At 39.1% G+C, this 20,326-nt stretch overlaps 1 protein-coding gene across 8 annotated transcripts in view; it reads left to right on the top strand.

Moving 5' to 3' along the window:
• LOC123504515 (cardioacceleratory peptide receptor-like) overlaps positions 1-20,326 on the top strand; it is a 281,235-nt gene that overhangs the window by 25,571 nt on the left and 235,338 nt on the right. For all 8 annotated transcript variants that reach the window (XM_045255089.1, XM_045255088.1, XM_045255087.1 and 5 more), the window contains one exon: positions 5,292-5,340. The gene's annotated coding sequence lies outside the window, so the exon portion shown is untranslated. The remainder of the gene's footprint in view (positions 1-5,291; positions 5,341-20,326) is intronic.

Raw genomic sequence — 20,326 nt, forward strand, 5'->3', positions numbered from 1 at the left:
TCCTGCTAACCATCCTTCTTGTTGTATATATTTGTGCTTTCATATTCATATTTCTTTTTTTCTACTCATTTTTTATCAGTGTACGTAGGCAAAAGGAAATACTGTCAGATAAAAGCAGGAGGAATGGGAGGAACAGGAGGAAGAGGAGGAGGAGGAAGAGAAAGAGGTTATATAGCGTTATAATCAAGTAAGATGCACGGTAACGGTGATGCGCCAGGTTCAAGACAGCGCCACTCTGATCAAGACAACTGCTGTGTGTGGGAATCGATTTTGTATCATGTCGAATAAGAGACCAGTGTTTTACTTCATTACTGCATTACAAGCTTTGACAAATGAAGAAGGAAAAAAAAGGAGGAAAAGTGTATTGTTATTATTTTGTTGTTGTTGTTGTTATTACTGTTGTTGAAACCGCTGCCTCATGTATGTGGTGTCGTGCAGGGATTTCTATACGCCACCTCTACAAGTCTTCTGGTTGGTACTCTGTTGTCACCTTCAGTACTATTATTGCGGTCTCTAAGCATTCAGAACACGACAGAAGTAGGGGATGTGAATAAAAGTTTGGGTTTAATTTTATATCTTCAGTGCTACAGAGCTGTTAAAGCTTTCATAATTGTTTCATTGACAATTGAGACACTTTACCTTAATTTAAACTATTGATGAAGTAATTAATAACAGTAAATAAAGACAATTACTTATGTGTATGTATGTTTGTGTGTGTGTGTGTGTGTGTGTGTGTGTGTGTGTGTGTGTGTGTGTGTGTGTGTGTGTGTGATGACTTCTATACCAGCCAAAAAATCCCTTTTCTTTTTCACTATTAAGGAACTGGCACCTCAGTGGGCCTTTTTTTCACTTTTTTTTGTTTCCCTTGGCCGTTTGTCTCTCTTACATAGAATAAAAAAGACTCATCGTGCTTTGGAATGTTTGGCTTTGCTTTATAGACACCTTGAAATACTGAACACTGTGAAATTCAATGCATATTTGACTTCTATCCATAACTGTACAAGTAGGAACGTTATGTTATCCCAGAGTTCAGGGACGCATCACCGACGGAAATCACCCAACACAGGAAATTAACTTTTATTTCGCAATGCTGAACAATTAGCAGCGCCAAACGTAATGCATGAGATCTTTACAAGCATCTACATGAAAGAAGAGTAAAGGGAATAGATATTGCAAATTATAAGTAGTTTAATGACTGGACTTGACTATAGAACATGTACAAAATGTCTCACAGTGAATAGTAATCAGAGAAAAATATGCCAAATAGCAATTAGATATAGTTAACCCCTTCACTATTGAGACGGATTTTTACCTTGATTTTGGGGCACGATTAGACGATTTTATTTGCATTAAGAAGGGTCTATGGAGGTCAGAAGATTAATGGCCAGAGTCTTCACTATTATAATCCCCACATAAGTTTCTGAAGCTGTATAGAATCGCCAAATTATTAGCAGAATGAATATGGAAACCTGGTATGGTACTGAAGGGGTCAAATAAAGCAGTATGAGGAATATACTCGATACCTTAATCTCTCCAGTACCATGACGCTTTTCCATATTCATTCTGCCTGCTATTTGGCGATTTTATAGAGCTTCAGAAACTCATGTGCGGGATTAAAATAGTGAACCTTTTGGCCATTAATCTTCTGACCTCCATAGACCCTTCCTAATGTCAATAGAATGGTCTAATCGTACACAAATCTCAAGGTAAAAATGTGTGCCAGTACTGAAGGAATTAAAGAAAGAAAACAAGCGGGAAGAAATTTTCAACCCGAGATCAAGATGACTTATCACAAACAAACTACCGAACACTCCAGACAAATCCAGTAAATTATATTATATGTTATATGTTCGACTGTTGTCCATATTTACACAAAAAAGAAGGAATTTTTGACACGAAATCACCTGACTTGTATTGTTATTGAAGAAACCTATTAAACACTATTAAGTTAAGCCCTTGAGTGCCATGACGCTATATTCCCTCTGCTTACTGTCTGGTGATTTTATACAGCTTCAGAAACTTATATGAGGGATTAAGATAGTGAAGACTGGCCATTAATCTTCTGACCTCCATATACTCTTCTTAATGTTAATAAAATGGTCTAATCGTACACAAATCTCAAGGCAAAAATGTGTCCCAGTATTGAAGAGATTAATACAGTATGTGATATACTCTCGAATACTTCTCCATAACAATACGAGAGAAAGTTTTGGCACATGTCACCTCCCCCACACACAACATCTAGCTTGGTGGTGATGGTGATGATGGTGGTGGTGCTGAATGCTGGTGTGATGGTCTGTGTGTATCTGTGTGTGTGTGTGTGTGTGTGTGGCAGGCGAGCACCAAGGCCAGCCGATCTAGTGCTTGTTTATGGAGATGAGTGTAAAAATAGTAACTTTATTTAGGTCTGTGTCTTGTTTGTACATAATTCTGGCGATGAGTTTTGCTAATTTGTATTCCATTAGTTATATTTCTATTTTTCTTTGTTAGTGAGTGTATTTATCTTGTTGTTTTTTTATGTATATTCTGATTATTTGTGTGAGAGAGAGATATATATAGAGATTGATACATAGATAGATAGATAGATATATAGATAGATAGATATATAGATAGATAGATAGATAGATAGAGAGAGAGAGAGAGAGAGAGAGAGAGAGAGAGAGAGAGAGAGAGAGAGAGAGAGAGAGAGAGAGATGGGAAGACATAAACACACACACACACACACACACACACACACACACACACACACACACACACACACACAGATAGACAACAGACAGACAGACAGATAGACGGACAGTGTGTGTGTGTGTGTGTGTGTGTGTGTGTGTGTGTGTGCGCGCGTGTAGGGCTGACTCAACATGTCGCTTCCCTCCTTCCTCTCTCTCTCTCTCTCTCTCTCTCTCTCTCTCTCTCTCTCTCTCTCTCTCTCTCTCTCTCTCTGTTACTGTGTTTGTCCTACTTGAAAATGATACTCTTAGATTTCTCTGCCTTTCCATGCATCATACATCAAATTCAAAGCTGCAGTATTTGTCCCCCTGCAAAATGTATTATCTTCAAAACTTTACAAACACTTATCACATTAGTACATTTCTCTCCCCTCCCTCCTTTACATATCAAGCAAACCTGAACTCACAAATACTCCCAGTTCTTGTCCAAACGGCGCTTTCATCTACATTAATCTCAGTGAAGTTTACATCCATTCAAGATTGCACTGCACATCAAGGCTCGCCACTAACACCGCTGATCTCGTGGCTCCTCCTTTCCCGAATCCTGATCTTCTCTCATTCGTAATTCCAAACTCAGAATTTTTACTTTTCCGTCTGACCTTACAGTCGGATAAGTGACGCAATGAGGTGTTTTGGGTTATTAAGTGACATATTTGTAAGAGAACATACAGTAAGGGAATGAAAAGTGATGTTTTGTTTTGTTTCGTCTTTATTTCGTTGTGCAAGGTATATACGAGTGTTTGATCAGGTGTTTTTATAAAAGTCACTATATCCAATTGAGTAAGAACTATATATCCTTCAGAAAGTAAGAATTGAGAAAACCAATACATATATTTCTTTAATAGAAAAAAAAATAGATAAATTCAATAGAATAAAAAATCAGTAGATGGTGTACTTGTACTTTGCTTCTATTAAGATGAATAAAACACTTCCTTTGTCCATCCATGAATCCTTTTAGGCCGTGTGATGCTCGTGTAATTGTGTTGAGCATTTTCTTCACTGGAGAAGTTAGGTCACGGACGCCTTTTCCGCATAAACCTGGCAACACGTCAACATGTCAGGAGGTATCGCACTCTCCGAGTCTCATCTATTTGCCGATTCCTGGGCGCAAGTTTCTCGTGTCAAGTCGCTACACATTTCTACAATTCACTTAACGATTCTGAACAGCCAAGCTTTTTATTCACGCTTTCCTCACCACGGGTCTTGCTCGATAACACATCATCATTCAGTGGGCGGCAGAGCTTCGTACTCTTCAGAATGTGTCAATGACAGTGTGGAGTTTGTTCCTTTTCAGTGTTTCTCGAACTTGTCTCGCCACATCCGCAAGTAGCAAATGCTGGCTTCCGATGAACTCGTAGCTTTCAAGCTCTTCCCTCCTTTCTGCTTGGCACAGTGTGAAGGAGACAAAGGAAGAGAGGTGGTTGAAGAACTGCTGAAGGAAATGTGCAATTGTAGGGAGGATAGAAGTTTGGTGCCTTGTCTGCTCAGTTTGTGGCGAGGATCATTTCACTGGCTCCACCACTTCTGTAGTGTTGTTTTGGGTGTCTTTGCTCTTCTCTGCAGCACTGATGTCTTACTTTCCTGTGCTGATCTGCCACTCTGGTCCTCTGGCGCACGTAAAGCTTGCTTCTTTTTCATCTTCTTCTTCCTCCCTCTATTTCTTCTTCGAGACTACTCAAGAGGCGTTAATAACAACCCTATCAATGCAGAAACCACTTATTTTACATTGTAACGAAATAATTTTACAGAAAACGAAGAGGAAGTAACGAAAATTTAAGAAAAACTTGATAAATATTCAGGAGAAAAAATCCTCCAAAGGTAAACATTGTGTAAAGATGTTTAATAAAAGTCCATTAACTCATTATCATAAAGTCAGGTGAAGTTTAGATAGCGTGTGACGGAAAACTGAGGGAAGGAAGGAGCGAGAGTGAAAAAGGAGTGAGGGAAGAGAGGGACAGGTAACGAAGGAAAGTGAGTGAAGAAAGTGCGCGTTTACCGGTACTGATTATGGTAGAAGTAGTAGTAGCATTGATGGTAGCAGCAGGTAGTAATAGTACATGGAAATGGTTATAATAGAAGTAGTAGTAGTAGTAGTAGTAGTAGTAATAGTAGTAGTAGTATAGTAGTAGTAGTGGTAGTAATTTTAGTAGTAATAGTAGTGGTAGTAGTAGTATCTCATCCGTCTTTTTTTCATCTCAAGAGTCAAAGTTGTCATTGTCCATCACATCGTCTGTTCCTCCCATTCTTTGTATCATCACACCAAGTCCATATCTTTATCTCACTCTGATTCCGCCTCACTCTCGTCTTTCAACAGCTGTTTTGCAGACCACTTGATAGATTGGCCATCTTCTCCTCTTAACGGAGAAAAGATTATGCATGGGCTTTTTCTCTCTCTTCTCCTTCCTCTCATCTCGTGGCAATGTTTTAGTGTGTGTGTGTGTGTGTGTGTATGTGTGTATGTGTGTGTGTGTGTGTGTGTTAGGTGGGGCGGGATGAATAAGGTTCACGTGTCTGTGCGGTAACCCTTTCTTCTTCATGATCCACATTTTTTTTTCTTTGCAGACGTCACACCTTCGTGCCTGCTGAGTGGCGGCGGCAGCAGAGGCGACAGGTACGTGGAAAAAATGTAATTGCTGTTTAATGGAAATCGCAGTGTGTGAAAATAGGTGTAGCAAAAGTAATGGCAGCCGATTTTTATGGTGAGTTGATCCTTTCAGCATATTAACACGCTCAAGCTATTTGCAAACGGATGAGTGAATGAACCTTTCCAGAAATGCAGGAACAAAGACCAGATTTTTCGTAATGCGCATAAAACTTCCCTCTCGTAGGAATAGCTACTCTCTGTGAATGGTTATTGGGAAACGTAAATATGACCAATAAAAATTCATGAATATAGATAATCTGTTTTCTGAGTGATGGGGCGGCTTAGCATTATATCTCCCTTCATCTGGTTAGTGTCAGCTGGATCACACGCGTAATTGCCTGAAGGTAGCCTTTGTAGTGGCGTTAGTGGTGCCCTGAAAGATCGTAGCCTGACACCTTCCATTACTCTCCATTAGGGATGATGGTGGCGCCAGCAGGATGATACCTCTGTCATTACTCGATATGAAGTCTGGTTAGAAGCAGCTTGTATTCACGACGAAGACGATAACAAGGAGCTGCGAACTATTACTTTGCGTCTTACGGAAATTGAGATTCTATTATGTCGAGAGATTGCCAGTTTAAAGTACTGTCATTGGCGGTATTCTGATGATGGGAGATAACCTTTGGGTGTGATGTTATGTATTTACTTTAGGATGCTGACAAAAAGGTGAGAAGTATAACCACCGTTCATCGGTTAACTGCCGTGAGAACTTCATTTCTTTACCTAATGCTATGACTTCTATTCGTAAATATTTTGGCCTCTCACTAGCTCAAATTTCAAAGGCCACATATATATGACTGATCAACTTCTCATTTCTTTGTTTTTTTCTTACTTTATTTGTTCATTCATTCATTTTTATTATTTTCGATATTACTATTACTATTACTAAAATCATCAGAGCATCTTGAAACCAAAATAATTTCCACTGCAGTTTGTTAACTCGTTCCGAGCTGGAAAAAATGTTCCCTGTAACAACTTATAACTTTTTAATGGAGGGTGCTTTTTTACAACCTTGTCTTTAAAAGTTCCGTAGCATAGAAAAGATGAAAGCATTCCATTTGTCTTCTTTTTTCTTTGTACTTTTGAATATATGGGTTTTTTTCCCATTAATATGAATGTTAAGAGAAATAATTACCATAGCAGTAAAACCTTTAAAGTTGTCAAGATGAGGCACCGAAACGTAGCAGGATACAGACCTACGTATTCACTTTATGAGGGAATGATAACCTTATTGCAAAGGTTACCTGGCGTGATAACTCAATTACGCAACAGGAACTCTCACTGGAGGGCCTGGATATATTTGCTCACCTTGCATTTCAGTGTCGTGAAGGGAAGCGCCTCTCACTACAGTCCAGGATGGTAAACACGCAAACGTGATCACCATAACGGCCACTTGAGCCATGCCAGTCTATTATCCCAATCAAATATCAACTCTTGGCACACTCAAAAGAACAAGACGCCTTTTGAAATATTTTCCTGGATGTCCTCCTTTTACCATCTGAATATTTCCTTTCCCAAACATTGCCTTTGTCTTCTCGCCGACCTTAAACAAACAGCGGCAGAGGAAACAGGAGGAACCATGGAACCTCCTCTCGACGGACCCTTCTCCCGCTGGGCCCTCCCTCCGCCTCGCCCCGCCTGTCTGGGTTTGTTTAGGCCGTAGGGGCACAACGGTAAATGTCGATTCCATTGTTTGTAAAGATACCTTCCATGTTATGAAACCTGATGGGGGTTATGTAAGGACGGAGAAAGTCTGATGGCCATTTGAGAGTGAAGGGAAGGAAGGACGCACAAATACATTGTCTTCATCGTCTCATACCTCCCCCACCCCGCCGTGATGATGCATGTATGACAATCTTCTGTTGTTGTTTTCCTTCCTATCGCTGCTTTGAATGGCTAACTGCATGTCACCTTCATCCACCCTTGATATTGTTATGTGTGACTTTCTATTTATTCTTCTTGTCCATATTCTGTCCACCTTATTAGTGAAAAAATCTGACATTTTCACTCTTTCGTCCCATTCACTGGTAAACTTTTGAAACTCTCCAATTTATATCATTCCCCTTCTTCCAACTTCGACACTTGTGAGAGAAAAACATCAAGACTATTCTAATATTGAACTGACCAATCCGACTGGAATCCTTTTTTTCTTGTTACTTTTTTGGGGACAGGTGAAGAAGGGAGGTGGCAATGAAGTGAGCCTTTTATTATCAGGTTTTACAACTCTTGATCAGCTTCATCCCTGCACAAGTTGAAGGAAAAGACAAAAAGGCTGAAAAAAGATATTCGTGAAGAGCGCAGAGGCAGGCCAACATTCAGCTCCCGGGATGTGAACACGAATAACCAGTTTCCAATACGCAAATGAGAAGATAATCCAATCACGGGTCAATACCTTTTGTCAAGAAATTATATTACACCGTGTTATGGCTCTTTATCAAATTCAACACTCCAATGTTGGCGTCGCTTCACTCAGGGTTCACTGGATGCAATATACCTTAGCTCGCCCCACTGGTGTGTTCTCTTCCCGCCGCCTGAATACACGATCTCGCCCATGCCGCGGTGCTCAAGGCCACGCAGTGCTGAGGGGCCGCGGGGCACGTACTTGCTGAGGCTGCAAGACAAACTCGCCTGCTGGGAATCTAACAGTTCACAACCTTTTTATCGGAGAGGCGAACACACAATGGCTTTTAAGTAAAAATGTAATAGCTGTTTTAAACCTTAACAATAAAAGAAATTGGCGATAAGAGGAATAGAGAATTTTTATGAAATTTACTCATTCTGTTAGTTTCATATCATTATTAAGATATTGCAACTTCAATTATTTTGTTTATTCTATTGATTTCATCTGTTATCTTGACAATGGAGGAAATTCGTCGTGATAGAAACAGGTTCTCTATTAGTATGACAAGTAAAATTAGAAAGAAATCATCAGGAAATAGATTGCAGGAAAGTGAGGTAACAACAATATTTTAAATGATAAGAGGTCCTAACAATAGAGGAACTTGACCCTGAGCGAAATGATTTAACTAACAGCATATGAAAGGAGGCAAAGTTAAAGGCATCAGAATGTATCATAAAAATAAAGATAACATTAAAGGAAGACATAAGAACACATCAAATACAGAAATCTATAAGCTTTACCAACTGACAATGGTTAAAAAATATGAACAATACATGGAAGAAGAAAAAACAAAACAATATAATAAGGAATAACAAGAAATATGATAATGCAAAAATCTAGCATATAAACGTTAGGCATCAGATAATAACGATTGCATCAGGAAATAGAAAAAAAACAGTGAATTCATACAAGAATCACACACTAACCAACTACAACAAAAGCAGCGATATAAGAACGAATAAACAGAACATGAAGCAATGAAACATAAGCCACTGTAACAATAAAAAAAACAAGAAGAAAATAAATCAATAACCACTGTAATAACAAAAGCAAGGAGAAAAGGAAATCAACAAGAAGGAACACACATTAAGAGTCAGACACAGGACTTCAGTAACAATAGCAGCAGCAAGTTTGAAAGAGACATAAGACAAAGAAATAATGCACCAGATAGCAAGAACAAGAACAGCATTAATCTCTTCAGTACGATGACGCATTTTCATATTCATTCTTCCTACTATTTAGCGATTTTATATAACCTTCAGAAACTCATATGGGAGATTAGAGTAATGAAAACTGTAGCCATTAATCTTCTGACCTTCATAGACACTTCCTAATGCACATGAAAATTGTCTAATCACGGTAAAAATGCATTCCAGTACTGAAGAGGTTAACCCCTTCAGTACCATAACGTATTTTTATATTCATTCTGGTTACTATTTGGTGATTTTATACAGCTTCAGAAACTCATGTGGAGATTAAGATAGTGAAGACTGTGCCAATTAATCTTCTGACCTCCATATATCCCTCCTAATGTCAATAAAATGGTCTAATCGTACACAAATCTCAAGGTAAAAATGTGTCCCAGCATCGAAAAGGCTAAATAGGAATCGATAGAAAGGCAAGAGACCTCACAACTATCAATGAACTGCACTCCGTTGAAATACTGCTACATTCTGACAACTGCATGAATACTCGTAGAACCGCCGCGTCAGTCACTACAAACACTACATTCCTGGTTCCGGAATCAGGCGTTAATATTCTGCAGAGATAAACACTTCCCAGGCAGGTGGAGTCGTGTCCTCGCAATGCTCGCCTCGCTACACCGCCTCTCCCCGCGCTGCCTCCTCGCACCTGGCCTTAATTAACACTCAGGTAGGAGCAGTCACGCCCGCACCCCCCGCTAGGCAGCATCCTCAGTGTCCTGCCTCATGCATCCTTCCCCACACCGTCGCAACGTCTCTTTCGTCTCTTCTGGAATTATGATTTTTTTTTCTTTTTCTTTGTTTTCCTTTCGTGCATCTATGTTCGATATTTTTACGTTCCTAAGTTTCTAAAAGGCATTTGTGGGTTCAAAGGACAGCGTCATGTTTTATAGATTTTATTTTATTTTTTTTTTTTTGTATATTCATTGCAACATTTATTCGTGTGTGTGTGTGTGTGTGTGTGTGTGTGTGTGTGTGTGTGTGTGTGTGTGTGTGTGTGTGTGTGTGTGTCCCTTGAGTGCAATAATTCCACTAATTAGGAAATCTCATTAGCAGACACTCATCATCATCACCATCATATGAACTTAACATTTAACCGCTTGCGTTGGTTCACACATAATATTCTCCGTGTGGTGATCAGAACTATATTGGTTACCTGCTCTTACAATGCAGGCAGGAAACTCATACCTCTTATAAATAAAAAGAGACAGAAAGCTAGAGAAAGAAAACCACTTTCCCACCTAACTCCCTGCCAGAAATACCCTTTGATCGACGGAAACGGAGGAGAGATGAAAGAAAACACTGCCCACCACCACCACCACCACCACCACCACCCACACGCCAATACCAGCACGTGTCTATCACTTTATCTTCTCGTTTTCTTTCTCAATGGTGCAAACGCGATTGTGACTGATTGATGCTTTTATATATGGCCCAGTGTTCTTTTTTTTTCGTCCTGTTGCTTCCTGGACCTTGAGACTCTTTTCTTTTCAGTGCTCAGTGACTAGTGATGTGAAGAGAATGTGTATTTTCTTTTTTTTTTTTCTTTACGTTAGATTATGTGTTCTTTAAATGTAAGTTTGGTAGCGTTGGAGTAGGTTAGCTTATGTATAGCTCAAGTTGTGTTTACAGTGTTTTAGATTTAGGGACAATATTAACGCATTCAGTATCATGACGCGTTTCTATAGTCATTCTGTTTACTGTTTGTGAATTTATACAGGTTCAAAAACTCATGTGGGGGATTGAAATAGTGAAGACTGTGTCCATCAATCTTCTGATCTCCATAGACCCTTCTTAATGTCAATAAAATGGTCTAATATTACCCAAATCTCAAGGTAAAAATGTGTCCTAGAAGTGAAGGGATTAAAGTCTTATGAGCTGATTTATTAGATGAGGTTAAAAGGTTTGGTCTTGTTGGATTTGAGAAACTTAAGGTGAGGTTAGGATAATTCACTTTAAGTAAAATTTGTACAGTATTATGATAATTAGATTTAGAGATGATTTTGGGGATTTGTGACTCATTTTTTTACGCTGGATTTTAAGTTTTGTCCATAGTGGTTAACTCACCTGAGAGACCTGAAGTAAATTTCTATTATCCCTTTTCCGTTGTGCATTCCTTCCAGTTAGGTGTGTGTTGTGTTATATTCATGGAAAGAACAACTACATGTGGTGTATCTTCAGTGTTAGGAGAAAGACTGGTAGGTAACACTAGATTGAGGTTAATTTGGGTATAGTTACGATAGGTCATGCTCAAGCAGTCATAGTATTACAAACTACCAGATAGAAAATAGTACTTATTAAACTAATTTATGTGAAAACCTAGATATCACAGTTCTATGAGGAATCTACTATCAGTCTCTATGGTCGGTGAGACGAATGTGAGCGCCAAGGCCACGTGTTAGAGTGTATGGTCCCAGCTCCATCTTATACTGGGCCACGTTAGACCTATTTTTTTTTTATACCATGTGGGCTTTTCACGGGAATTTATGGGCTAAAGGGGATACTTTTTGGGGTACCTCATATCTCAAAGCCCACCCGCTAGGAAACCGTTACCCCGAGTGAGGAAGCCCAACCTACACTCGGACCGTGGACAGGATTCGAACCCGTGCGCTTGGAGACCTCTCGGACCCCAAAGCACGCATGGTTCCACTGTACCACGGCGGCCTCTGTGGTTTGGTTAGGTATTGCCCTGGTAATTATACATGAGGTGATGCTTAATTACAGGCCACATATGTTGCTGATAATTACTGTAGCATTAACTGAAAAGTGATAGGAAGTTAGCCAGTTACCCAACAACAATACTATCGTTTCCCTTGCCTTCCCTTCCCTTTCCTTCTCTTCTCGTTGCTTCCCTTCCTTTCCCTTCAGCCTGCCTTTGTGAGTCTGACGTTTACTGATCTTCCCAACTTACTTTTCCGTGCCAAAATTTTTCTCACGGCACGGCGGTAACAAAGACGAGGCCAAAGAAAGCATTGTTCACTTTGCCACTACCACCGTGCCTCGCCGCGTCCTGCCTTCTGCCCGCTGGATTCTGCACAAACGCTCGTGACAGTGCCGCGCGTTATTTTTTTCTATTATTTCCTTCTAGCTTGGGGCTCACAGAAGGGATCCATACATATATATAGAAGGTTGTGGAATATTCTGACCCCTCTTGCACTTTGTCAAACGTTTCCTGTTAGTCTTAAACCCTTCAGTACCATGACGCATTTCCATGTTCATTCTGGTTACTTTTTGACGATTTTGTGCTGCTTCAGAAACTTATGTGGGAGATTAAAATACTGAAGACTGTTGCCGTTAATCCTTTGGCCTCCATACACCCTTCCTAATGTCAATAAAATGGTCTAATCGTACAGGAATTTCAAGGTAAAAATGTGTCCCAGTATTGAAGGGTTAAGCTCCCTCTCTGTTCCACCAATAGTCCCCTTACAAAAGCAAAGATCTGAGGGACTGTCAGCAGATCACCAGACTTGAGGTCAAGGAAAATATGGTGAACGTGGTAGAGGGAGGTGTACAATGACTATCTGCTCTTCAGTGATGATGCTGTTGTTGCTGTTATTGTTGTTGTTGTTGTTGCTGTCGTTGTTGTTGTTGTTGTTGTATTAGTTGTTGTTGTTGTTGTTGTATTAGTTGTTGTTGCTGTCGTTGTTGTTGGTGGTGGTGGTGCTGTTGTCGTTGTTGTTGTTGTTGTCATTGTTGTTGTCGTTATTGTTGATGTTGTAGTTGTTGTTGTTATTGTTGTTGTTGTTGTTGTTGTTGTTGTTGCTGTGCTCTTGATGTTCCTTGACCAAGCTAGTAATCGTGCTCATTCTAATGTTTTATTTATCTATTTGTTTTTAGTTAATATGTTTGCTTATTTATTTATTTATTTATTCATTTATTCATTTATTTATTTATATTTCTAAACAAGTTACCGTACACAATCTCAATAATCTGTCCTTTAGAAAGCGAGACATTGAGAGCTTTTTACCTCCTTCATTAGTATATCTGGTCAGCTCAAATATAATAAAAACGAATTACAAAAAATACTCTTAAGGCACCAAAATATAAAACACTATTATGCTAAACTATGCAGGACTGGCCTCCATCTCCCTCCCTCACCGACACACCATACATCACACATTTGGGATATTTGCCTTATATTTTATGTATATTTTTTGTTGAGGGATATTTTCTTATCAGCTCTACATAACTTATCATCCGTTAAGTTTTCCTCCATCTTCTCTACCTCTTCCTCCTCCTCCTCTTCCTCCTTCTCCTCCTCCTCCTCTTCCTCATCCTGTTTTCACTTTAGTCTCGTAAGTACCAACTGGTCTGCTGCTGATTGTTCTTCCTTCGTGTTCCTCCTCCTCCTCCTCCTCCTCCTCCTCCTCCTCCTCCTCCTCCTCCTCCTCCTCCTCCTCCTCCTCCTCCTCCTCCTCCTCCTAACACACGTCATTTACAATGCACCAAATAGCTATTTTTACGAGTCCAGCATTCATTAGGCCAGTGACAAGTCCATTGGTGGGCAGGAGCGTGACGTCAATCCGAGTGTGAAAGTTGTGTCTGAATCACTGAGAGAGAGAGAGAGAGAGAGAGAGAGAGAGAGAGAGAGAGAGAGAGAGAGAGAGAGAGAGAGAGAGAGAGAGAGAGAGAGTACTTTTCTCACAAAATTTAATGAAAAGTCAAGACTGGACACACACACACACACACACACAATCTCTGTCTTGCTCTCTCTCTCACTTAATGTGTGTGTGTGTGTGTGTGTGTGTGTGTGTGTGTGTGTGTGTGTGTGTTTCAAAAATCTCAATTTGGTATAGAAATATTCTTTTTAACGAAATGAACGTAAAAATAATGTTCAGAGAGAGAGAGAGAGAGAGAGAGAGAGAGAGAGAGCTGGTAAAATTGCGCGTGTCACATATATATCACGACTTAGTAGGTGCGCCTTCTTCCATCTCGTTACACACACACATGGCCTCGACAGCCTCCATCAGCTGTCAGCAGAATCGTTGAGGCGAGGCATGAGTGGTGTGTGAGCAAAGGAATCGTATTACCTTTGCCTTCCTTCCTTGCTTCTCTTCCTCCTCCTGCTCTTCCTTCTCCTCCTCCTGCAAGACTTATTGCCTGTAGCGCACCAAAATGTGCAGTGAGATTTAATATTTTTTGAAGTTTCTTAAGATGTTTATTGGGAAGAAATGAGGAGTATGGCTAGATTGCAGACTGTATTTCTTCTAATCTACAATGTCATTTTGAATACTCCACATACAGTTGTATAGTGACTATTGTGATGTTTGTGGTCATTTAATTAAGAGAGTGAGCTGATATTTTCCGTTTTCTTATTTGAGTTAAGTTTCATTTGAATAATTTTTTTTACACAAATATATGATACTTTTTGCATTTTGTCGTTCTTTTTCACTGTGTATTTATCTATCTACCAATCTATCTATCTATCTATCTATCTATCTATCTATCTATATATCTATCTATGTCTATTAGTTTTCTGTGCCCTTCTTTTGGACTTCTCTTCTTTCTCCATTTGAGTGATAATTTCAAACCTTTAGTCCTCTACTTTCAAATTATATTATTTACCTATTTGCATATCTACCTATCTGTTTATCTGTTAATCCATCTATTTTGTCCATCTACCTATCTATCTATCCATATATTTATCTCTCTATTTATCTGTCTCTCCATTCTTTTATCTGTACATCTATCCATTTACCTCCCAGTGTGAGCGTAACAATATCTACCCTGCACATCTCAAGCCTTCACCCGTTTGTCGCTTGACCTCTCTTTGTGTTGGGGAAAAGTTTTATTCGTATTTACCTTTAAGCTCTCAAGGACTTTATGCCTGGCTGGGGCGTCTCCTTGTGGATGACAGAGCAGGTTGGACGGTTGATCAGTCAAGAGGGAGGAGCCGATGTGGGGGTCACGTGCTTATGGCAAAGATAATAATAGGAAAGATAGTCCACTCTAACAAACAACAAGAAGAGAATGGATACTACAGTATACTCGTTGCTCAAGATTTCTGTGGTATATGTTATGTGACCGTGGTGGTAGTAGTATTGATAGTAGTGGTAGTAGTAGTAGTGGTGGTGGTAATAGTAGTAGTAGTAGTAGTAGTAGTAGTAGTAGTAGTAGTAGTAGTAGTAGTAGTAGTAGTAGTAGTAGTAGTAGTAGTAGTAGAGGTCAAAGGTGTAGTGGTAGTACTAGTAGTAGTAGTATTTCGAGGAGGAGGAGGAGGAGATGATGGAAAAATAGTAAATGATCAATGATGATAATGATAATGATAGCAATAAAGACAGTAATTGTAATGATGATATGATAATAATAGTAATAATAATAATAATAATAATAATAATAATAATAATAATAATAATAAAAATAGTAATAATGATAGCAAAAACGATAGAGAAAGTCTACACTAAAAATCTCATCTTACACTGTTGCAAAATATACAAAAGATTATGATGAAATATCGCATAGATCCCGCCCACACACACACACACACACACACACACACACACACACACACACACACACACACACACACACACACACACACACACACACACACACATGCACACACACACACACAGACACTAACCTTTACCTAACTTAATCTCTATTTTATTCAGCCTCTCTCTCTTTCACTCACCACTACCACCACCACCACCACCCACCACCACCAGCCCCACCACCACCACCCCAGACTTTGCAATTAACCTGTAGCATGTCAAATATCTCATCAGTGTGTCTTAATGATGCTTTCACTTTGCGGAATTATTGAACCTTGAACCTGATTAGTAAGGGGAAAAAAATCGACTTTCTGATAGCCATTACGTGTCTTTTATTCTTATATATTTATTCATATTTTTTATCTTATTATTTTCTCCAACCTTGACTAAGCCGCCTCATTAAAGGTAGCGGGGTGTCACCTAGCCAGCGAAGCCCTCCAGTTTAAAACATTGAGTGGATGTTGTGTTTTTCTTTTTTTTCTTAACTAATTTCTTAAAAGGGTGTTCATGCGTTCTCTCTCTCTCTCTCTCTCTCTCTCTCTCTCTCTCTCTCTCTCTCTCTCTCTCTCTCTCTCTCTCTCTCTCTCTCTCTCTCTCTCTCTCTCTCTCTCTCTCTCTCTCTCTCTCTCTCTCTCTCTCTCTCTCTCTCTCTCTCTCTCTCTCTCTCTCTCAATACCATCACAATCTCATCAAAGCAGTTTATTTTATCTCATACCCTCTTTACTCTATAAGAAACCAGCTATCTATTGTCGTCTCAAGGGCACCTCCCAAATGGTTGATCACTGCCCACTGTAACTCTGACTTTGAAATCTCTATCCGTGATGTAGAGAGGCTATCCACTTTCTGGTTGTCATTTATAAATCGTGAACGTCAGGGAAACCAGAAGTGACGTTTGAGGAGATGCCGTTGATTCTTCTCTCAGTCGTTTATGTTTTCTTAGTGAATAGTTGTAGTGTTGTGTTGTCAAGAAGGGGAGTTGGAATGGAAGTAATTGAAGGAGCTACACAGTGAATTAAGAAGACTTGTTGGTAAGTAGATAGATAAGCAGGCAGATAGAGACGTAGATAGATGGACATAGAGGTAGCTGTCTAGTTTGTTAGTTTATTATCTACCTTGCTAATTGTAGTTTGATGGTTAAATAGTTGGTTTGATAGTTAAATTAGTAAGTTAGCTATTTAACCCCTTCAATACTAGGACACATTTTTACCCTGTGATGTGTGTACGATTAGACCATTTTATTGACATTATGAAAAGTCTATGGACGTTAGAAGATTGATAGCCACAGTCTTCACTATTTCATTCCCCCACATAAGTTTCTGAAGCTGTATAAAATCACCAAATAGTAACAAAAATTAATATGAAAACGCGTCACGGTACTGAAGGCGTTAAATGCTTAGAAAGGTATATAGATACTCTTACATAAATACACAGATTGATATACAAGGTGAGTCAAATTTATGTTAACACTATTATGAGAGGATGAGTCAAAAATATCTTAACAATTGTAGTTTCCTCTCTTACTAGTGTTAACAAAATTTCGACTCCCCTGTAGTTTATTGACCTCACCACGGCAAAAATATCGATGCTGATAATGCGACGCCCACAATGATATCTGAGAAATGGAACTAAGAAAACAAGATAGAGAGAGAAATGATATACTGTATATCTTCTTTTATGACGCAATTTTGGCCTTAGAATGTGTCTAATTAATGCAAAACTCGGAATTTCTCCTTTTTTATATATTTTTCTTGGTTTGTTGTGTAGAGATTTTCAAGTCCCGGGAATGCTCAGGAAAAAAAAAATGTTTGGATGATTTATCGAAACTGCAAGGAAAATAAATAAGTCGAGTTTATGATCGTAATATCTAATGTTCGTGTTTTTATTATATTGAAACTCTTTGGAACTGCGTAGTAAAGGTAAATATTTTAAGTTAAACCGGTGATATCATTTGCGGGGAAAATAAGAATCGTCCTGTAAGTGTGATGACTCCGAGGAACAGAGCGTGATAAAAGTTAGCGTGCTCATCTTGCAATAGAGTCCTGAGCCAAATCTTCAGATGATCGTCTCTGCAGAAGTCAAGTAATTGTCAATAACTAGTTTCGTCAGGCATCTTCAGTAAGGCAAAACAACGTACTTGGCTGCTTAGGGCATCACAAAAAATATATACAAATCAATATGGCGCAGCAAATCATTAAAAATTTTCTGCATCTTCCAATTTTAAGTTAAACCAGTCATATCATTTACGGGAAAAATAAGAATCGTCCTGTGTGATGACTTTGAGGAACACAACATGATAAAAGTTAGCGTGCTCATCTTGCAATAGAATCCTGAGCCAAATCTTCAGGTAATCGTCCCTGCAGAAGTCAAGTAATTATCAATAACTAGTTTCGTTGACTATCTTCAGCAAGTCAAAACAACATAATTGGCTGTTTAAGGCATCACCAAAACTATCTATAAATCAGTTTGGCGCAGCGAATCGTAAAAAAAAATGTGTCTGTATCTTCTTTAACACTTTTACTGCCATATGAAACAATTAACAGCACCAAAAATAATGCATGGAGTCTTCATAAGCATCTGCAGGAAATTATAGGATTAACAACAATAGATTTTGCACTTTCTCTCCGATTTGAAGATTGAAAGTTGCTGTAGAACAAATAAAGATGTCCCAAATTAATTAATAAATAAGAAAGGATGTACCAAAAGAGTTAAAATGTTATATAATAGTATGAGAATATTTAAGTAAGTAAAAAATCTATGAATATCCAGATAGTTTATACAAGGTAGTTAACTCTCTCACAAGAAACACAACTTCCTCTTCAAACAGTATAACGTCTCTTCACTTACTTCGTTCTTGCTTAGTTCAACACATCTCCAGCGATATTTGACCCTTTCACTCAGTAATACAATAACTTTACCATTCACCTGTACAGAAAAAAAAGAGGATTAGTTGATCGATTTTCCAGAGTCTGTCCAGTTTCGTGTGTACAGATAGCTATGGAAGAAAAAATGACCCGTACTGGTTTAATCCTTTCAGTATCATGACGCATTTTACATTCATTCTACTCGCTATTTGGTGATTTTATACAGCTTTAGAAACTTATGTGGGAATCAAAATAGTGAAAACTCTGGCCATCAACCTTCCAACCTCCATAGACTCTTCTTAATGTCACTAAAATTCTCTAATCACACAAAACTCATGGTAGAAATATGTCCCAGTACTGAAGAGGTTAAGAGTATGAAAAAAAATGTGCCAAATTTCATGCCACGTTTAAAATCATTCATACATCTTTATATATACAGAGCAGAGAACTAGATGAAGCGATGATACGAGAAGCTACGAACAAGTTTGGGGGCCGCCTTGGTACAGCAGAACCATGCAAGCTTTGAGGTCCGAGGGGTCTCCAAGCGCACGGGTTGGAATCCTATCCACGGTCCGAGTGTAGGTAGGGCTTCCTCACTCGGGGCAACGGTTTCCTAGTGGGTGGGCTTTGAGTTAGGAGGTTCCCCAAAAAAGTATCCCCTTTAACCCATAAATTCCCTTGAAAAGCTCACGTGGTAGAAAATTAATAAAAAAATAAACAAAAAAGTGAATAAACAACTCATATATTGCCGTATAAAAATATGGTTTGGCTAATTTAATCTGGAGTAAAAGTCGCATGTAATTTGCCACTTGAGCTCATGGTAACAAAATCACCTGATCTGGACTATATTGAAAGCTGAGAGACGGGTAAGGGAGGCTGCAGTGGCTGTGTTGTATTATGTGGTGCGGTGGCAAAGCGGTGTTCTGGGAAAGCAGGACTGCCACTGATTTCCATAGTGCGTAGGAGAATCAGATTTTTGTTTACAGTTTATATATTGAAAAAAAAAATAGAGGGAGGGAAATTTAGAGGGAAAAAATATAAGTGAAACAGAAATATAAGAGAGAGAGAGAGAGAGAGAGAGAGAGAGAGAGAGAGAGAGAGAGAGAGAGAGAGAGAGAGAGACAGGCAGTTAAGGACAAAGATAGAGGTGTAGACATGGTGTAAATAAAAAAAAAGAAAAAAAAAAGATAGAGAGAGAGAGAGAGAGACAGCCAGACAGACAGACAGTTAGGGACAAAGATAGAGAGAGACAGCCAGACAGACAGACAGACAAACAGACAGATAGACAGACACACAGACACACAGATAGGGACAAAGAGAGAGAGAGAGAGAGAGAGAGAGAGAGAGAGAATAGGGCAGAGCTGGAAAGAAAGAAGGAAGGAAAGAGGGCAAAAAGAGAAAAAAAGCAGATACTGTATAGAGACGGAGAGGCAAGTGAAGGATAAGGAAGGATGAATGAATTAAGAAGGAAGATGGGACGGAAGAAGTGAAGGGAGGAGACGCCACAGTAAAGGGAAGGAACCAAGGAACGAGACAGACGAGAAAATATATAACTGAGAAAGACAGACAAGTAACAACAAAGATCAACATAAAAAAAAGAAGCTTGGTACCGAAGCAGGGAAATATACAGAGAGTGTGTATATATGAAGACACTGTGAGGGAATAAGTGGGAGAATGGAGGCGAGGGAAGGCAAAAGAGAGACAGCGAGAGAGGGTGAAGGACAACGAGTGAGTGAGTGAGTGAATTAGAGGAGAGGAGATCAGTAAAAAGTGGATGGAAGTTCAAGAGGAATTCCTTGTTTTATATTTCAAAAGAAGAGTTTGGAAACGAGAGATGGATTGATGTTAAGAGAGAGAGAGAGAGAGAGAGAGAGAGAGAGAGAGAGAGAGAGAGAGAGAAACCAACAATATGTAAACTGTAGCCTCCAGGTAGATAGAAAGGATAGGAAGTCAATATGAATGTAAAATTAGTAAAACCTCTCTCTCTCTCTCTCT

The sequence above is a fragment of the Portunus trituberculatus genome, chromosome 16 (genome assembly GCF_017591435.1).
Source record: "Portunus trituberculatus isolate SZX2019 chromosome 16, ASM1759143v1, whole genome shotgun sequence".
NCBI lineage: Eukaryota > Metazoa > Arthropoda > Malacostraca > Decapoda > Portunidae > Portunus > Portunus trituberculatus.